Source organism: Hylobates moloch, unplaced genomic scaffold (genome assembly GCF_009828535.3).
Source record: "Hylobates moloch isolate HMO894 unplaced genomic scaffold, HMol_V3 SCAFFOLD_6, whole genome shotgun sequence".
NCBI classification, from domain to species: domain Eukaryota; kingdom Metazoa; phylum Chordata; class Mammalia; order Primates; family Hylobatidae; genus Hylobates; species Hylobates moloch.
The window spans coordinates 86,147,345-86,164,405 of record NW_026652281.1 but is presented as its reverse complement, the minus strand read 5'-3'; positions in this window follow the sequence as shown (position 1 = coordinate 86,164,405).

Here is a 17,061-nt window from a genome sequence, read left to right as displayed (position 1 = left end):
GGTGATGGGTGTGTTCAGTAGCTTGATTACAGTAGTCATTTCACGATGTATACATATATCAAAACATTATAGTGCACACCCTAAATATATGCATTTTTATTTGCCAATCATACCTCACTAAAGCTGGAAAAATAAAACTCACTTCAATAGATTATATAAATTTAAAATATAGTACCAAACAACAATAAAAATACACATGCATAGTTTATTTTGGGGTTCTACTGTAAACTGGATTTCATAGGCTAGATTTTTTTTGGTCAAATCTTAATATTGTTATTTTTTTCTGATTGTGATCTGGCTTTTTGTATAGAATTCTTTATGGGAAAAAATCAGAGTATATGACAGTTCAGTCTGTGCCACATTTATAATTATTTTTCTAAGTAAATAAAATGCTATTCTGGCTTAAATTTAAAAAGAAACACACACAAAAAAAACCCTACAGCTAATATCCTACTTAATAATGAAAGAATGCACGTCTCCTGAGATTAGTAACAAGGCAAGATTTGCCCACTCTCATTGCTGCTATTTAATATAGTACTGGTGGGCCCTAGCTATTGCAACAAGGCAAGAAAAACAAATAAAAATCATAAAGATAAAAAAGAAGCAAAATTTAGTTATTATAAACTGACATAATTATTTATGTAGAAAATCCTAAGGAATCTATAGAAACACTGTTAAAACTAACAAGTGCATTTAATCAGGTTGCAGGGCATTAACTTAATACACAAAAATAAAAGGTATATTTATAAACTATTGACAATTAGAAAATAAAATTTAAAAAGCAAAATTCATTTAAAATAGTGTCAAAAACCTAAGATACTTAGGAATAAATTTAAGGAAGCTATGTAAAATCTCCACACTAGAAACAAGAAAACATTGCTGAGAGAAATTAAAGGAGACCTAAAGAAATAGTGAGATATACCGTGCTCAGGAATAGGAAGACCCAACACTGTTCAAATGTCAATTATCCTCAAGTTGTCTTAAAGATTCAATGCAATCCCAAACAAAATTCCAACAGGATTTTTAACTTTTTTGGCAGAAACTGACAAGCTGATTATAAAACTTACATGAAAATCCAAAGATCTAAAATAGACCAACGATCTAATCTTGAAAAATAAGAACAAAGCTGGAGGGTTTCTTTATCCTGATTTGAAGGCTTACTATAAAGCTACAGTAATGAAGACAGTATGATATTGGCATAGGGACTGACGAATAAGTCCATAAAATGAAATACAGAATGCCCACTTATGCATTTATGATTTGATTTTCAACAAATGCAACAAAGCAATCAAATGGTGAAATGAAAATCTTTTTCATTAATTGTACTGGAAGAACTCTAAACCCATATTATTCAAAAAGTAATCACAGTTCCTACCTCATACAATACGCAAAAATCAATTCAAGATATATTTAGATGTAAATGCAAGAGCTAGAATCATACAGCTTTTAGAGAAGTAGGCACAGCCCACACAACAGCAATGTCAATGAAAAATCATTAGAGTTCATCAAAATTAAAACTGTTCACCAAAAGGTAAATGTAAGATAATAAACAGGCAAGTCACAGATAAGAAAATATTGCAAAACATGTATGTGGAAAAGGACTGGTAGTTAGGATATATCAATAACTCCTATTACTCAACAATAAAAAGACAAATAACCTAATTAAAAGTGGGCAAAAGATTTAAATAGATACTTCACAAAAGGAGATATATGCATGTCCAATAAACACATAAAAATGGACAACATCATTAGTCATTAGGGAAATGCAAATCAGAACCATACTGAGATATTATTCCACATCTATTGGAATAGCTAAACTGAAAAAACCGACAACCCCAAATATTGTGAGATTGTGAAGCAACTTGAACCCTCATATATTGTTGATGGGAATGTAAATGCTACAATCATTTTTGAAGATTTGGTGATTTCTTACTTCACTGAACATGCTATCCTATGACCCAGTGATTTCACTTCTAAGTATTGACCCACAGAAAAAGAAAATATATGTCTACAAAAAGGTTTGCACAGGAATGTTCATAGAAGCTTTATTTGTAATAGTTATAACGCATGTCCATTGACAAGAGAATGAATAAAGTAGTATATTTGTTCAATGCTATATTACTCAATAATAGAAAGGAATAAACTACTAACATATGCAATAACATGGATGAATCTCAAAAATCATTATTTTGAATGCAATAAGCCTTAAATAAGTGTATCTACTATGTAATCATTTATATGAAATTCTACAGGACAAAACTAGTCTACAGTGGGAAGAAATCAGAATAGCAGTCGCCTCTGGGGAATGGAGGTAAGAATTTATAGTCAAGAGGCAAGAGGGTATTCCCTGGCAGTGATGGTAATGTTCTAGAACTTGGTAGGAGTTTGAGTTACACAGGTGTGCACACTCATTAAAACTCATGGAATGCATTTAGGATTTTTACATTTTATTATATGTAAATTTTATATCAACACAAAGAAATTGCAAACAAAATTTGAACTCTTTCAATAAAATCCATGCTGGGCTACTTAGGGGAAAATATATAAAGTCTTCAATTTACTTTGACTTATCCCCCAAATAAAATGGATTAATTGATGGCTAAAAGAATGCATAGATGGGTAAATAACGTGATAAAGCATGGATAGTAAAATGTTCATAGTAGAGTCTAGATACCGTGATTCATTGTAAAATTCCTTTAACTTTACTATATGATTTAATATTTTCATAATAAAACATTGGTAATAAAAGAACTCTAAAATATTTTTTTGAGAAAGAAAAAATTTCAGAGCTGTCATTGACGTCTGGGTGACCTTGTCATTTCTGAGTCTCCCAGGAGTGCTGAAAGGATACGTAACCTTCTGTATATGCATGAGTGTTTTGCAGGTCCTCAGGGTTTTTACCCATGTTGGTAATTGAACCCTGCAGATCAAGCAGCAAACAGCCTGTATCAATGTCTACCCCGTCCCCACTCTGCCTGTATCATTCCTCCCCTTCGTCCCTAGAATAGCTTTGATGACCGCATAAAATAACCAAATGGCAGACGCAGACGGCACTTTACAGAACATGGCTTAAAAACTCCCCGATTACATATTTACTCCAAACCCATCAGAAAGGAGATGGCTGTCTATCGTTAATGAGGGCTGTTTGAGAGTCAAGTGTTTAGCAAATTTGGCCAGTGGGCACTTAGGGAGTTCCAACCTCAGAATCACCAGGTGTAGTAAATGTAACACCAAAAGGGGCCGCTGCTGCTCACTCTCCCTACCCCCAGCAGCAACCACCTGGGCACACCCAAGGCCTGGGTAGATACTGTCTGCTTCCTCCTCTGGAGCTTGCAGATCCTGGAGATGGTTACCAGGACCACAGGGCTTCTTGGTTTAAGCCCACCAAGAAGGAATGCGTGGGACCAGGGTGGAATACAGGGATAAGCAAACGTAAGGAAAAGCTGAGCTGGCAATTCCAAGGGGCTGCTTCAGTATGTTTTCATTAAAGAGCAGTGGCCCCAGCCTTGACAATGAAGGCCCACATCTGCCCCTGGCTGGGTTCAGGGGTGAGAGAGAGGTAGGGGCCCCGGTTTACACCTTTCTCCCTGTGTTTTTGGGGCAAGTCCCTTTCTCTCTCTGGACCCCAGACCCTCCTTCTGCAAAATGAGGGTGTCCAGATTCATTCAGAAGTTTCTCATGTAGGGCCTTCTAAGACTCTGTAGTCTATTTGCAGTATTCCCTAAAACCTAAGACACAGCATGCATTTAGGCACCATAGCAGCACAGGTTCATAAAGAAGTGACAGTCATTGCTTGTGCCTGGAATTTTCTACTCAGTGTGCTAGTGTTGCTGACCCAAAGTTCTGACTGGCAGTTATAGATACCCTATAACAAAGAAGTAAATATATATTTCTTTCACCCCAAACATACTGTTAACACCTTATAAAAATGCGACACAGCACTGATCGCCTTCAAAGTGCCAGACACTTTGCCAAGCACCTTGAATACATTATTTCATTTAATTAGGCAAACTTTGTTCATAGGTATTATTCCCACTTCACAAGGGAGCAAACAGAGGGTGAAGGGATTGATATCTTTTCCAAAGCCATGCAAGCTGGTTAGGAGCTGGGCCCATGTCTGCATTCTTTCTGCTCCGCTCCAGTCTCCAACACTGCAGAATCCACTCCACCACCCTAACACAACTGTCGTTAGCATCTTGATAAATATGTATCACACAATTTTAGTTAAAGACATACATACTGTGTGCATCTTTCATACATTAAAATATGAAAATGAGTTGTTAAAAGATGCTGTTTGGTAAAAATGTCAGGTTAATGGGAGAGAATAATAAAAGGTGTGCTACATTCTTTTGGTCAGAGAAACATCTGGACGAATCAGTTGAACCCCACAATCTTGGTTGGCTCAGACTGGCTACAGCTTAGATCTGTGAGCACAGGCTGGTGAGGTCTATTTTCAAATAATAGTTGACCTTAATATTTCTCCAAGGACAACTGTTTTATTCCCAGATTATGTTCAGTGGCTCTTTAAATTATGAAATTGCTTCTTTCCACATTGCACCAAGACAAATAAAAGAAAGAAAGAAAAAAACCCTAAAGCAGCATTTCTCTCTGTGTGTCCTTAAATGCCAGGTTTAGCTCTATGCAGGTTTTTATGGCCATTATAAACCCTCCACCACAGTATACAACAGTGAAAGATCTTTAGTGTGGTTACACAAACACGGCTGCCATAATAAAACACGTCTTATTTGATATTATATTGTATCAGACGCATTAAATACACATTAAAGGGGTGTTTTAAGGCTCTTTACAGTAAGTGGCAGATGTTATGAATAATAACCTGCAAAATCCTTCTGAATTCTAAAAAGGTGTGCTCCATAAAGCTGTCATATAAATCTTTAATAGAGCAAAAACACATTGAGCAGTGATTAGAGGAAATCTCTAATCGTATTAAGCTATTAGAGATAACTGGAAAAGGATTGGTAGTCTCAAAAATAAAATAAAATAAAATAAAGCAAGGAAATGAACACATCATGAATATGAAAGGTTTCCTATTTAGGCCTTTGACAGTTCTTTACTGGAGGGAGCCCGGCAAGTCTGTGTAACACACAAGCACACATGCAGTATAAAACCCAAACTGCTATCATTCACTGAAATTTATGTAAATGAATATGCATTCCTTTATATGAAAAATCAGCAACATCTGCACTCCATTTAAACAATCTGATTTAATGGAGTCACCAACAGATAAAGAGCAGGGCAGGGGGAAATGACCTCACGCACCCTCCCCTTAGAGTATCTCGAAAAACAAATAAAATAAAATATAGGTTACAGGCAAACTAAACAGAGTTAAAAATATTGTCCCAGAGGACTCTGGCTTCCCAGGAAGCAGAGGTGTTTAAAGGGAGAGACAAGACACAGCTGCAATAAACTCTGGCTCAATAAAACTTAATTAACCCCTTGGGGCCTTTGCAAGAAGCTTGTCAGCAGAGAGACAGCATGCGATCCCAGTGCCTGGCACTAAGGGGTTAAATTGGCCTTGCCAGATGAGATGAGGAAATGCTGGACCTAAGGGAACAAGTAACACTGTGCACATTCGCATCCACATACATGCACACACCTGTGCTCACACATACACCAAACCTGGCCGTGCATGGCTCTTACTAACTTTAGGAAGTTTAGTTAAACTTGAGCCCAGAGTCTTGGAGTCTTGGCTTTTGAGGATTAGAATGCACTTCTGAGTAATCTCACCCAAATCCCTATCCACTGCAAGGGGCCTCCCAGCCCCTACTTGAATGCTTTCAATGCCAGGGAGCTCAGTCTCCTTTATGGTAGCAGAATTCCAGGCCTGGATCAATCAAATGGATGTTAGCAGTTCTTCCTAACATGGTGTGTGTGTGAACACCAGCCAAGAGATTGGTTTCTACTGCAAGTTCCTGTGCTTTCTTTTTTGGCGGGTGGGAGGATGATAGAAATTTAAGATGAACCAAACCAAATCCAAGAGAAATGCCCAATGCTTATTTTTTGTCTACTTTGTGGCAGGCCTTATTTAGATGTTTTGATGCAAACTCCTAGTCTTAAACAGATATCAAAGGGTGACTAGAAGTTAAGATGTTTTCAATCTCATGAGAAAGAGCACATATGTCTATAAACACATGTAATGTTAGGTAAAATGTGCTGATAGATCCAGGAGCTAGTGGGTGGGGGAAACCAAAAGGATACAGTATTTCCTGAGGGGTGGTCTATGTAACTCAGGAGACACAGTGGTTGGTTTTAGGTGGTGTATGGCCTCATTGTCTCTACAGTTCTTTTAAAAATTCTCATTATGCCAAGGAGAAAGTATGAGTTTGGCGCTATCCTGTCTTAACATTCCAGACTTCAAACTCAGAGTCCAAGGCAAGAAACAGTGTCTAGCTGAAATTTAGGAAGTACTTTTGTTTTTCTTACATTGGTTTTTTTGTTTGTTTTTGAGACAAGATCTCACTCTGTTGCCCAGGCTGGAGTATGGTGGTGGGATCATAGCTCACCGCAGCCTCAAACTCCTGGGCTGAAGTGATTAGCCACCATGCCTGGCCAATATTTTATTTTTTATTTGTAAAGATGAGGTCTTGCTATGTTGCCCAGGTTGGTCTTGAACTCCTGGACTCAAACAATCCTCCCATCTTTGCTTCCCAAAACACTGAGATTGTAGATGTGATCTTACATTGATTTTTAAAAGCAAGTGGTATTAGTTTTCTATTTGTGGAAGTATTCTGAAACTTCTTTCAATATAAATTTGAGTTGTACCATCCATGGTGAATTAATTTAAATAAAAATATAAAATAAATAATGCAGTTATTATGGGGCAAATCACAAGCGTGGTATACAAGCATCTGGGTCTGGGGAACACTCACTGGTGGGTCTTGGAGAACAGGATGGTGAAACAGTGTCCCTCTCCCCTTCTAACCTGACTGCCTCAGAGTGCTGCCGTTTTTTGAGGTGGCTGCAGAGGAGTTGAATTTCTGCCTCTGGGCCCCTCCTTTCTCTGCCCACCCCATGCAGTGTGTGGGTAGTCTAGGGCTGAGCACACAGTCAAAATCTGCAGCTCCTGGAGCCCAGCGGATCAAAGGTTTACAGCCAAGCTGCTGGAGGGCGCCCAGCCCATGGCAATGAAAGTGAGCTAATATTATCCTGCAGCAAGCAGATTCTCCCAGCACAGCAGATCTGCAGGCCACAGCTCACCTGGGAAGCTAGGGAGCAGAGGGTGGAGCAGGGCTCAACTATGTCATCCCAGCCCATCTCAGTGCACCAGGGAAGGGCAGCTGCTCTGGCAGGGCTTGCTTCTTGGCCAGGGTAACAAAAGGAAGGGCCACTGGTTACTCAACCTTACTCCCATCCCTCCCACTGACTCAGCCTGTGGTTTTGGACCAGCCACTTGTCTTATCTGTGCCCAATTTGCCATCTGCAGGAGGTAGGATATTAAGGCAGTAATTAGCTTGGGCACAATGATCAATCCATTGGAGAAAGAGCCCATTCAGCTTCTCATGCAGCTTGGAAATGGTGAACTTCCAGGACAGCCAGAAAGAAACATTTCCAGATTGTGATTTCACGGGCAAAATCCCTGGCCAAATCTCTGTTTTCTCTGTGACTGCCCAATCTCTCATCTTATTGAGTGACAGCCTGACTATTTTAGAACCTGGGGGAAACTTCCTTCCTTTTGTTCTGCTTCTCAGCTTCTCAGCACAGAAGTCTGAGCCCATCTTTCTTACTCTGCATCATGCTTGGTCCACTAAGTCTCTTTAGATGTCCTCATTGTCCAACGTGGTGGGGCAGAGCTCTTACCTTCAGGCTGTTCTTGAGCCCAGGTACCACTGAATTGAAGGTCTCAGCTCTCATCGAGAGAGTGGGATGTGGGGGAATGGCCACAAGTGGACTGTCAGATGCAAACTGTCTTACCATGGAGCTTTATTTTGTCCAGTAAATAGATGTGCTCTTGAACTCCTGTTCCATCTTGGATAACTGTACCTGAGACTTCTTATGACCAAGGTATCCCTGGGACTTCTGCAGATTCATCTCTGTAGTAAAGAAAACTTTGGTTTTGTAAATGATTCTGTTTTTACCAAGCACAAAGACCCCCAAGAAAACAGAATAGTTCTGTTCCTCCTGTAAGATGACATCGTTCCACTGGCATTTCTTACAATAAGGGGGGAATATAAGTTGTCTGAGAGTGATCTAATCCTTCTACTTTCTCACCCTTACACCATCCATCTCCCAGTTTAAGGACCTGCTTACTCCTTCTGATTGTGTTCCCTTTCTAGATAATCATCTCTAACTAGATGGGTGATCTTTGACAAGTCACTTGCCCCATCAGAGCAGATGTTTCCTCTGTAAAGTAAGTTGATTAAATTAGTGAAGTCCATAGATTAGATGTTAAAGGGACCTTAGAGGTTTCTCATGGTCCTTCAACTCATTGTTGAATTTACTCATTGATCTGGAAATGGAGTCATCATCACACATTCCCAAGGAAGTAAGTTCTTATTTCCTGGAGTTTTTAATGGTGGGAGGCTGACTCTTTGCGAAAGGGGGTGTTAGTCACCCCCTTTACCCCATTCATTGGTCCCCAAAAGAGTTTCTGACTCATGCCAGGGGAGTTTCCAGATAACCCTCATGAAGTCATTCTCCAGAGGAAAGGCATCTTCAGAACTTCCTATAATTGACCCATCAAAGATAGAGCTGTCATTTTTGGGTTTATCCAAGGGCTAACTTCTCCATGGAGCACAAATGGAGTGAGGACACCTACTCAGAGTATGGCTCTTCTCTGATCCTGGTGAGGTGTCCTTAGTGGTCTGTGCCTGCCTGGCTGAAATGCCATGACTGTGTGTACACATGCAGTGCCCAGAGAAGCACCATGGGCTCAAATGAAAAGAACTGCAGTAGGCACAGTGGTGCAGAATGAAGAGTCAAGAGTGTAGGCAGGTGAGTGGAGTCTCAGTTCTGTTATCTCCATGCTGTTTAGCCTGGGTTGGTTATTAACTGCTCTGGCTTCCAGGCTCACGGTTTGTGAAGTGGAGGGGTTAATCATGCCTATCTTGGTGGTTGCTCAGGAGGATCAATCAAGATAATGTGTGTGTGGGTGCCCAGTGAATTGCTAGGTGCCATGCACATGGAAGGGATTTTGTTCTTTGTAAGAGTGGGAGGGATGGTGCCAGCTGAAGTTCCCCCAGCCCCAGAGTCTCCGGAATGGATCAGTGTCAGTCAGTAACAGTCTGACACATGGAAAACAATGTGAGCTTGAAAGCTAATAACCAGATCAAAAACAACAGGCTTGAGGAGGGAGACCAGCCTGGGAAATGTGTTATGAGCTGATCAGAAAGGAGAAAAGAAATAAAGTCATTAGCTTAATTAAGGGGCAGGAGGGAATGATGAAACACATCTCCAGCAAAACCAAATTAAGCATTTAGAAGATATTAAAAATGCATTTGAACTCCACTGGTGCTGCATTTCTAATAACATTTTCTGGGGCCATAGTCAGCTATCAGATCAGTCTGATATCAAGAAAAGACACAATTTTTTACTGTCTTATGTCTCCGCAACCCCCAAACCTTCTCCCAGCTAAATCTTCTGACTGTGTGTCCCCTATCTACAGTTTCTAACCACTTCTCCTTCAAAGATCCCCCTGGGTCAGCACGTGACTAGCACAGACTTTCAAATTTTGGCAAATTTGGCTGCTATTTCTGTAGTCTCAGGATCTTGATTTCTTTTAAGTTTTGTGGTCCCATTTTGAAGAGAATCTAAAAAAAATTAACATGATCATATTCTGGATCATGAAGATAAGCTCTTTATGTGGATTCCTGCCATATGATGCCTGTGTTTGGATTTATGTTTATGACCACATTAGTATGAAGAAGTAGTAGTAGCAGTACTGCTAATAGTAACATGAATGGTAATAATAGATAGGTAGCATTTATTAGACACTGTGTGCTAGGCACTGTTCTAAGCATATATCTTAACTCACTTAATAGTCACTTTTAATGAACAATTTTAGTATTTTCATTATTACAGAAGGAAAGCTAAGGCATTAGTATTTGCATTATTATTATGGTATTATATGCATGAGAAAACCCAGGGTGTGAAATTTTCATAGGCTAATGAGAATAGAATTGAGGTTTCCTTAATACATATCATGTATCTGATTTTGTAGTAATTTGAACAGAGGAAAGTTGTGGGAGAAGATAGTAAACTGAACATGACCAGCTCAAAACACGCTGGTCACCAAGGACAGTCCCCTGTGTATAATCCATCATCAAAACCATCTGCAAGTCCCGTTTGCACAATTTCCCAAAGATTCCCTGAATCCACCAACCTATGTTCATCTCTATGTGATCACGCACCCTAGTCATAATGTGAAAATTCAGAGAGAGACAGATCCTTGTGGATCCATGGTGTGAGAGTGGTTCCTGGGATCTGACCTGAGTCTTGAAGTCTAGACTGAAATTGGAAGTACTCTTAGGGAGAATCCAAGGCATAGAAGTCCCATGAACAGGGAGTGGGAAAAGATGGCAACAGGCTTAGAAGAAAATAAGGGGTATGAGGCTTTCAAATCTCTCACAGACTGGACAAAGAACCCAGAGGAGATTTATTAGCCCAAGAAGCTGAGAGTTTGGCTTCAGGCACAAATGGGTCCTGAAGCTCAAGTGATGTGCTCGGCTTCTTCTCTCCTCCCTGTGCCACAGCTCTGCTCTCTTCTGTGTTAGACTTACTCTCCTGCAGACCTTTTCTCCAGGTGACACCAGCCCTATGCCCTCCTAGCTAAGCAGCCATAGTGCAGATGGGTTCTCCTTGTCAATAGTTCCCACAAAACCAAGGGACTCTTATCTCATTTACCTGACTGAGTCACATCTCCATTCCTGAACTAATTTCCAGGCCCAGGGAGATGAAATATTCTGGTTGATCAGGACAGAGCTATGCATCTCTTTTGAAACTGAAAGATGAGACCTCACATGAACCAAAGGACTAAGCCTGAAGAAGGGGTTATTTCTTCAGAAGAAACCTGAGGTGGTGTCATCAGAAAAGGGAAGATCAATGTTGGGACAGGAAAAACAACATATTTCTGTCATGGCAGTGACAGTGCAATCACAATGCAGTGGAAGATTTGATAATTTTCTAAAACCCTGTGCTGATACAGAAAGTATGTGCAACTGTGTTCTGAAGACCCAGGGAAAGGCCAAACACAACCCTAGGGTGGAGAAGAATTTATGATAAAACATCACCCTGGCAGAGCAGGCTGTCTGCCCCAGACTCAGCAAACAAAGCCCAACTTAATTGCTTGCAGTCTTGGATGAACTTCTAACTCTTTAGCCCTAGGAGAGGAAAAATTGCATAGACAACCTGCTTTCTCTCCTTGGCATGCTGAGCCTCTGAGAAAGTTATTTAACCTTTCTCAGCAGCGATTCCTCAGCTGTAAAAATAGGATGACAATCTTTGCCCATTCGGGGCTGAGGGGAGAGTTGGAGGGAACAGATCTATAACAAAGGCTTTCCAGGTTGTGGGCTAGACAGCATTTTAGAAATGTGGCATCACGACTTTGGGGTCTTCATAGGTTTAGTCATCTGAAGGGTTTAGAGCAAACTTTCCCCCGACTCTCAAAACAGTTGGCAATGTTTTCTTCTACTTCTAGTGTTAATGAGAAAATGAAATTTCATAAAAAAACGTTTTCTCTATTAGAATTTGTGCTTCCTATGAATCCACTCAAGCCATAAAGGCAATGGCAAGATCCAAACACTAGCCTGAAGTTGGTAGCAGTATCCTAAAGCAGAGAGAGAATTATGCGAATTATTCTGGAGAAAGCCTTTCTTGTGCTGAGCCTGGGTGGTGGAGAAGTGAACATGTGCCTGTCCTTGAGGAGCTCAAAACCTAGTAGAAGAGGGAGAGGGAGGGAAAGAGAGAAAGTTGGGATGGGGAGATGGAGGTAGGGGAGAGAGCAAGGCAGAGTACATGAAAGAAGAAAAAAAGGAGAGAAAGAGGAAGGGAGGGAGGGATGGATGGGGAGCAGAGAGAAGAGAAGGAAAAATTACAAACAATTACTCTCTGGGACAGGGATTGGCCAATTAAGGCCCATGAACCAAATCTGGCCTACTGCCTTCCTCTTTTTGTATAGCCTATGAACTAAGAATGGTTTTCAATTTTTTTTTTTTTTTGAGACGGAGTCTCTCTCTGTTGCCCAGGCTGGAGTGCAGTGGCGCGATCTCGGCTCACTGCAAGCTCTGCCTCCCGGTTTCACGTCATTCTCCCGCCTCAGCCTCCACAGTAGCTGGCACTACAGGCGCCCGCCACCACGCCGGCTAATTTTTTGTATTTTTAGTAGAGATGGGGTTTCACTGAAGAATGGTTTTCATATTTTTAAATGGTTGAAAAATAATAAAAAGAGAATGTTATCTTGTGATAAGTGAAAATGATATGAAATTCAAATTTCAGTGTCCATAAAGTTTTATTGGCACACAGCCCCTGTGATTTGTTTACATACTGTCTATGGCTGCTTTTGTGTTTCAATAGTAAAACTGAGCAGCTGGGATGGAGACCAAATGGCTCACAACTCCTAAAATACTTTACAGACAGAGTTTGATGACCTCTGCTCCAAAGAGACATATTTTGTTCCAACAGAAGACTGGATATGAAGAATAAGGCCCAAAGGGAAAATCTTTCAATACAATATGGGCTCTGATCTGGGTCTTGAAGATGGGTAGGATTCTAAGAGGAAGAGATAAAGTGAAGGGCCATAGACTTAGAGACTTGTACTCCCATTTTACGGATCAGGACTGAGAAGTTGATGGGGGGCTGCTGGAATTTAAAACCCAGTCTGGTTCCATAGATTGTGTTCTTTCTGATTGCCACTTGCAGCCATCAGCCACCAGGGATAGAAGGTCCGATTGACTGTGCCCAGACCAGAACTTGGATGCTTTGACCTTGGATAGCAGTGAGATAGGCAGGAAGAGATCTCAGAAAGGACCAAGGGGAAAAATGTAGAGGTATGGAGCGAAGAGGAGACGGAAGCTATGGAAGAAAAAACAAAACAACAACAACAACAAAGACAAAACAAAACAAAAAAAACTGACTTTAAGACCCAGTGTGAGGGTGGCAAACATAAAACACAGCACTTACAAATGGATAAGGTGGGCCTGATGGGGCATGGTGAAGCCAAGAGCTCTCGCTCTGTATAAAGCAGGTAGCAGTTTCCTAGTTTTAACCATTGTTGCTGTGAGGGAATATACCTGCAGCATTACCAGATATGACTTTTCAAGAGAAAGAGGAAATTGGATATTTATATGCAATCCTTTGATTTTTAAAATTTTGCAAGAATTTCAATCAAAAGAGAAACACGGGATGAATCGATTGAATATATGTAAGGGCTGGATCTAGCCACTGGTTTGCAGTCTCTCACCTATGAAGTCCTGCAAATTTGAAACCTTGGGGTCCTCTCTCCAATCCCTCCTGAATGACTCCCTTGCAGCCCCGCCATGTGGGGCCCAAGCCCCTCCTCAGGATACTCTCTCCATATCTCCAGCATGGCTGTGTTGTGCCAGTAACTGCCTGTGACTGAGATTACAAGTTTCCTGGGTGCTCCATGTTCAAGTCATGTTCAGGTCATAATGAACAAAAGTGAAAAGAAGAAACATAAATTCACCACCATCTGCACCAACCCACAAAAGGTAAGAATGGCTCTGTTTTATGGTAATCATAGAATAAAGGAAAAAAGCCTTTGGGGTCTCTGGCTATTCCCCTGGGCCTCAGGAAGAACTCAGCCAATACCCAGAGGCAGAGATGTCTGGCTGTGCTGCAGGGGAAGATGGCAGTGAGCAATTCTAAGATGATCTCATGTCCCAGCACGGGGGTCACTGTCTGGCTGTTGTTGAGTGTTGAGCCAGGTTTGAGGATGAGTGAAAGTGGACTTTCTCCCAGGAACCTGCATTATTTCTGATCACAAGTGTCCTGCATCTGGGAGGAAGAACTCCAATCCAGCACACATTCCCAGCCTTGTGGTGAGGGCTGCTGGACATGTGAAGTGAGGAGGAAGTACAGCCATCCTTCCTTCTCAAGGGGTAGAAGAGACATGTAGGCAGAGACATGCCTCTTCTGGTCTGTGCCCAGGGGCTTGAGGAAGGTGAGACCAACCTGACCTGGGAAGTGTAGAAGGATTTCCCATCAGAGGGTATTAAAATAAATCAGGGGAGAGATAGTGAAAGGAATGTCTTTGTGGCACATCTCAGCCTTCTGGAAATGACTTCATGGAAGACATCCATACTGCTCCTTTCCAAAGCTCCTCAAACATGCCCCAGCAGAGAGGGCTGAATCAGGCCTTCTCCTGGTATTTTTCAGTGGTCCTTTAAATGAATAAATGAAGCACCAGGTCACTGGCTGGTCCTAAGAATGGCAGGGTGTAGAACCATGAAAGATCTGAAAGACCCAGGAGAAAATAATGTGATTGAGAATCTAGCAGATAGTCAAGTTTGATAATTAATGCAAAGACATGCTAAAAGAGATGTGAGAAAATAGGCTGGAAATCAGGGAGATAAGAGGTTAGAAGCCTGGGTGCGGTGGCTCATGCCTGCAATCCCAGCACTTTGGGATGCTGAGGTGGGTGGATCTCCTGAGGTCAGGAGTTCGAGACCAGCCTGGCCAACATGGTGAAACCCCGTTTCTACTAAAAATAAAAAAAATAAAAAAAGAGAGATTAGAAAAAGAACTCAAGTTCAGGGAGGAAAGCGGGAGGCAGAGAACTGACAGAGTCATAAGAGCTTTCTATAAGCCTATGTGACTTCACCTAAGGATGAGGCTGAAGCCCTAGAGAAGATAAATTAGCTTTGACAGGCATTTTCAGGAAGTTAACCTGCATATATACCTATCACTGTAATGCTTGAAGATATGGCTAGGGCTGGGTGAAGTTAGCTCTCAGTTTTATCTTTACCCGATGCAAATCTTTTCTAATGCTTTTCTCAGCCATAGATTTGGGCAAATTTCAAAAATCATACCACAACATTTTAACCATTTTTTCTGGGAAACCTTATCTTGGAGTTAATCCAGTCCAAGCCTAGACCTGCAGGAAATGATTGTGTGCACATTTTTCCAACTCTGTATTCAGTAATGACACTTTGGTAGCTTGAAATTGGCCACAGTGGGAGTATTTACACCACAGAAATAGGTGAATGCTACAAATAATGCCCTCCCCTGGCCAGAGCCTGCTGTGGAACATTTACTTGCACGTCACACGACTGGGTCTCAGAGGACAGTGTGGGTTCTCTGGCTGGGCAGGGCCTCTAGTAGTGATCAAGATGTTTGTACCAAAGCCTCTCGGTATCTAAAAAGTTGCTGTCATGGTTATGTCTTGCTAGTTAAATGGGGAGTGGGGTTGCTAGGGAGGCTGGGAGAGCCGTTAACATGAAGTTAAGCCATATAGAAAGGATTTATTACTAATGGAAATAACTTCCAGGGAAAGTGATCAAATCCTATTTATTTTCTTATTTTTCCCACTTTGATCTGAGCAACTGATCATGCAACCAGACTCCACTTATATCCAGTACTAAGATTTGGCATGAACAGGTCAGAGATAGAGAATGCCAAATAATTCTCATTAAGTCTCAAAAACAAGTGGGCATCTCAAAATATCTTAGGTGAGATGGAACAGGTAATGGCTACTGGATGCTCCATCCACATCCACTCCTCAACAGCAACATATCCATTCCCCATTGCTGGGAATGTCAGGTGCATGGGCTGACAGCTGCATCCCTCCCTGGAAGTTGCCCTTGGGAGTGGGGAACTGCCTTACCCACCCATGGGAGAGCTCACAGCCAATTACTGGCTGATGCAAAATACCAGCACCTTGTCTCAATTTGTAACAACTCTGAAGAGCCCTCCTGGTTCCAGAACTGCCTTTAGGATTGGCTGCATCCTCAGCTGAAGCCTCCTTGTGGGTCAGCTTTTCCTTCTGTTTAATCGAATCTTCCTTATGTCTCTACAGGTGTATCTCCCAAGAGCACTCTCCAAATCTGCCTCTGTTTCAGTAGGACCAGGTTTAAGACAAAACTTTAAATTCATCTGGCTCAGGTACTCTCCTGATGGAGCATAAGTCTCCTCTGGTGCCTCCCTAATCAGGGAGGTCCAGTCCTTGTGTCACATTTGCTGGGAAGCTCTGCTTATTAGAAAGCCTGTCCTCAGTTTGAGTTGAAATTCACCTCCCTGTTTAGAAAGAGGCTTGTTTTCCAGGTGCACATTATGTATTCTGATTTGTTCCAGCTGACATTGCTTTGGACAGACAGTATAAGAGGAGGGTGATATATGGTCCCCATCTCTGAAGACCTCTCTGGGAGAGAGAAGACAGGCTGCCAAATTGTGTGCCACTGGAAATCAGGGCAAGGAGAAAGAGCTGAAGGGTGATGGTGGGCGGGGGGAGCTTTTTGGGGGAGGGCCTCTTGAGCGAGGCTTACAAAGATGCATAGGAGTTGTACAGGTACTTGGCAAAATGCTTTTCAGAGATGCTGGGCATGTTCATCAACTGAAATGTACCTTTGCTATTTTAGCTGACCTACTTTCGTTTTTCTCTTCTTCTGCTAATAGTTCTTTAAGTTTTCTTTGGGGATCTCCCCATCAGTCCATATGATTCAAATGGAGGTGGCCACACTCCCTCAGCTTCAAGAATGAGCTTGTGGCTCAGGTCTGGCCAGCTGGGTTTTTTCTTGCTGCTAACCACAGTGAGGGACATGTGACCTAGTTGATCCCATGATACTCAATCCCAGGACTTGCATGAGAGTTCCTGGAAAGGAGTTCTAATTTCCTTGGAGTTGTTAGGCAACACAGGAGTAATCCATGAGCTTCTGTGGGCTCAACAAAGAAGGAATCGGTTTATCTTAGGGTGGAAGTTAGAGACAGACAGTCACAGAGAGAGAAAGGATAAAGACATATTTTGATTTGATGATATTTGTTAGAGTCCTGTTTCATCATTACAATTGCATGAACTTGAATCAAAAATTCTTTTTATGCTTAAGCCAATTTGAATTAGATTATCTATCACTTGTGACACAATGACTCCTAACT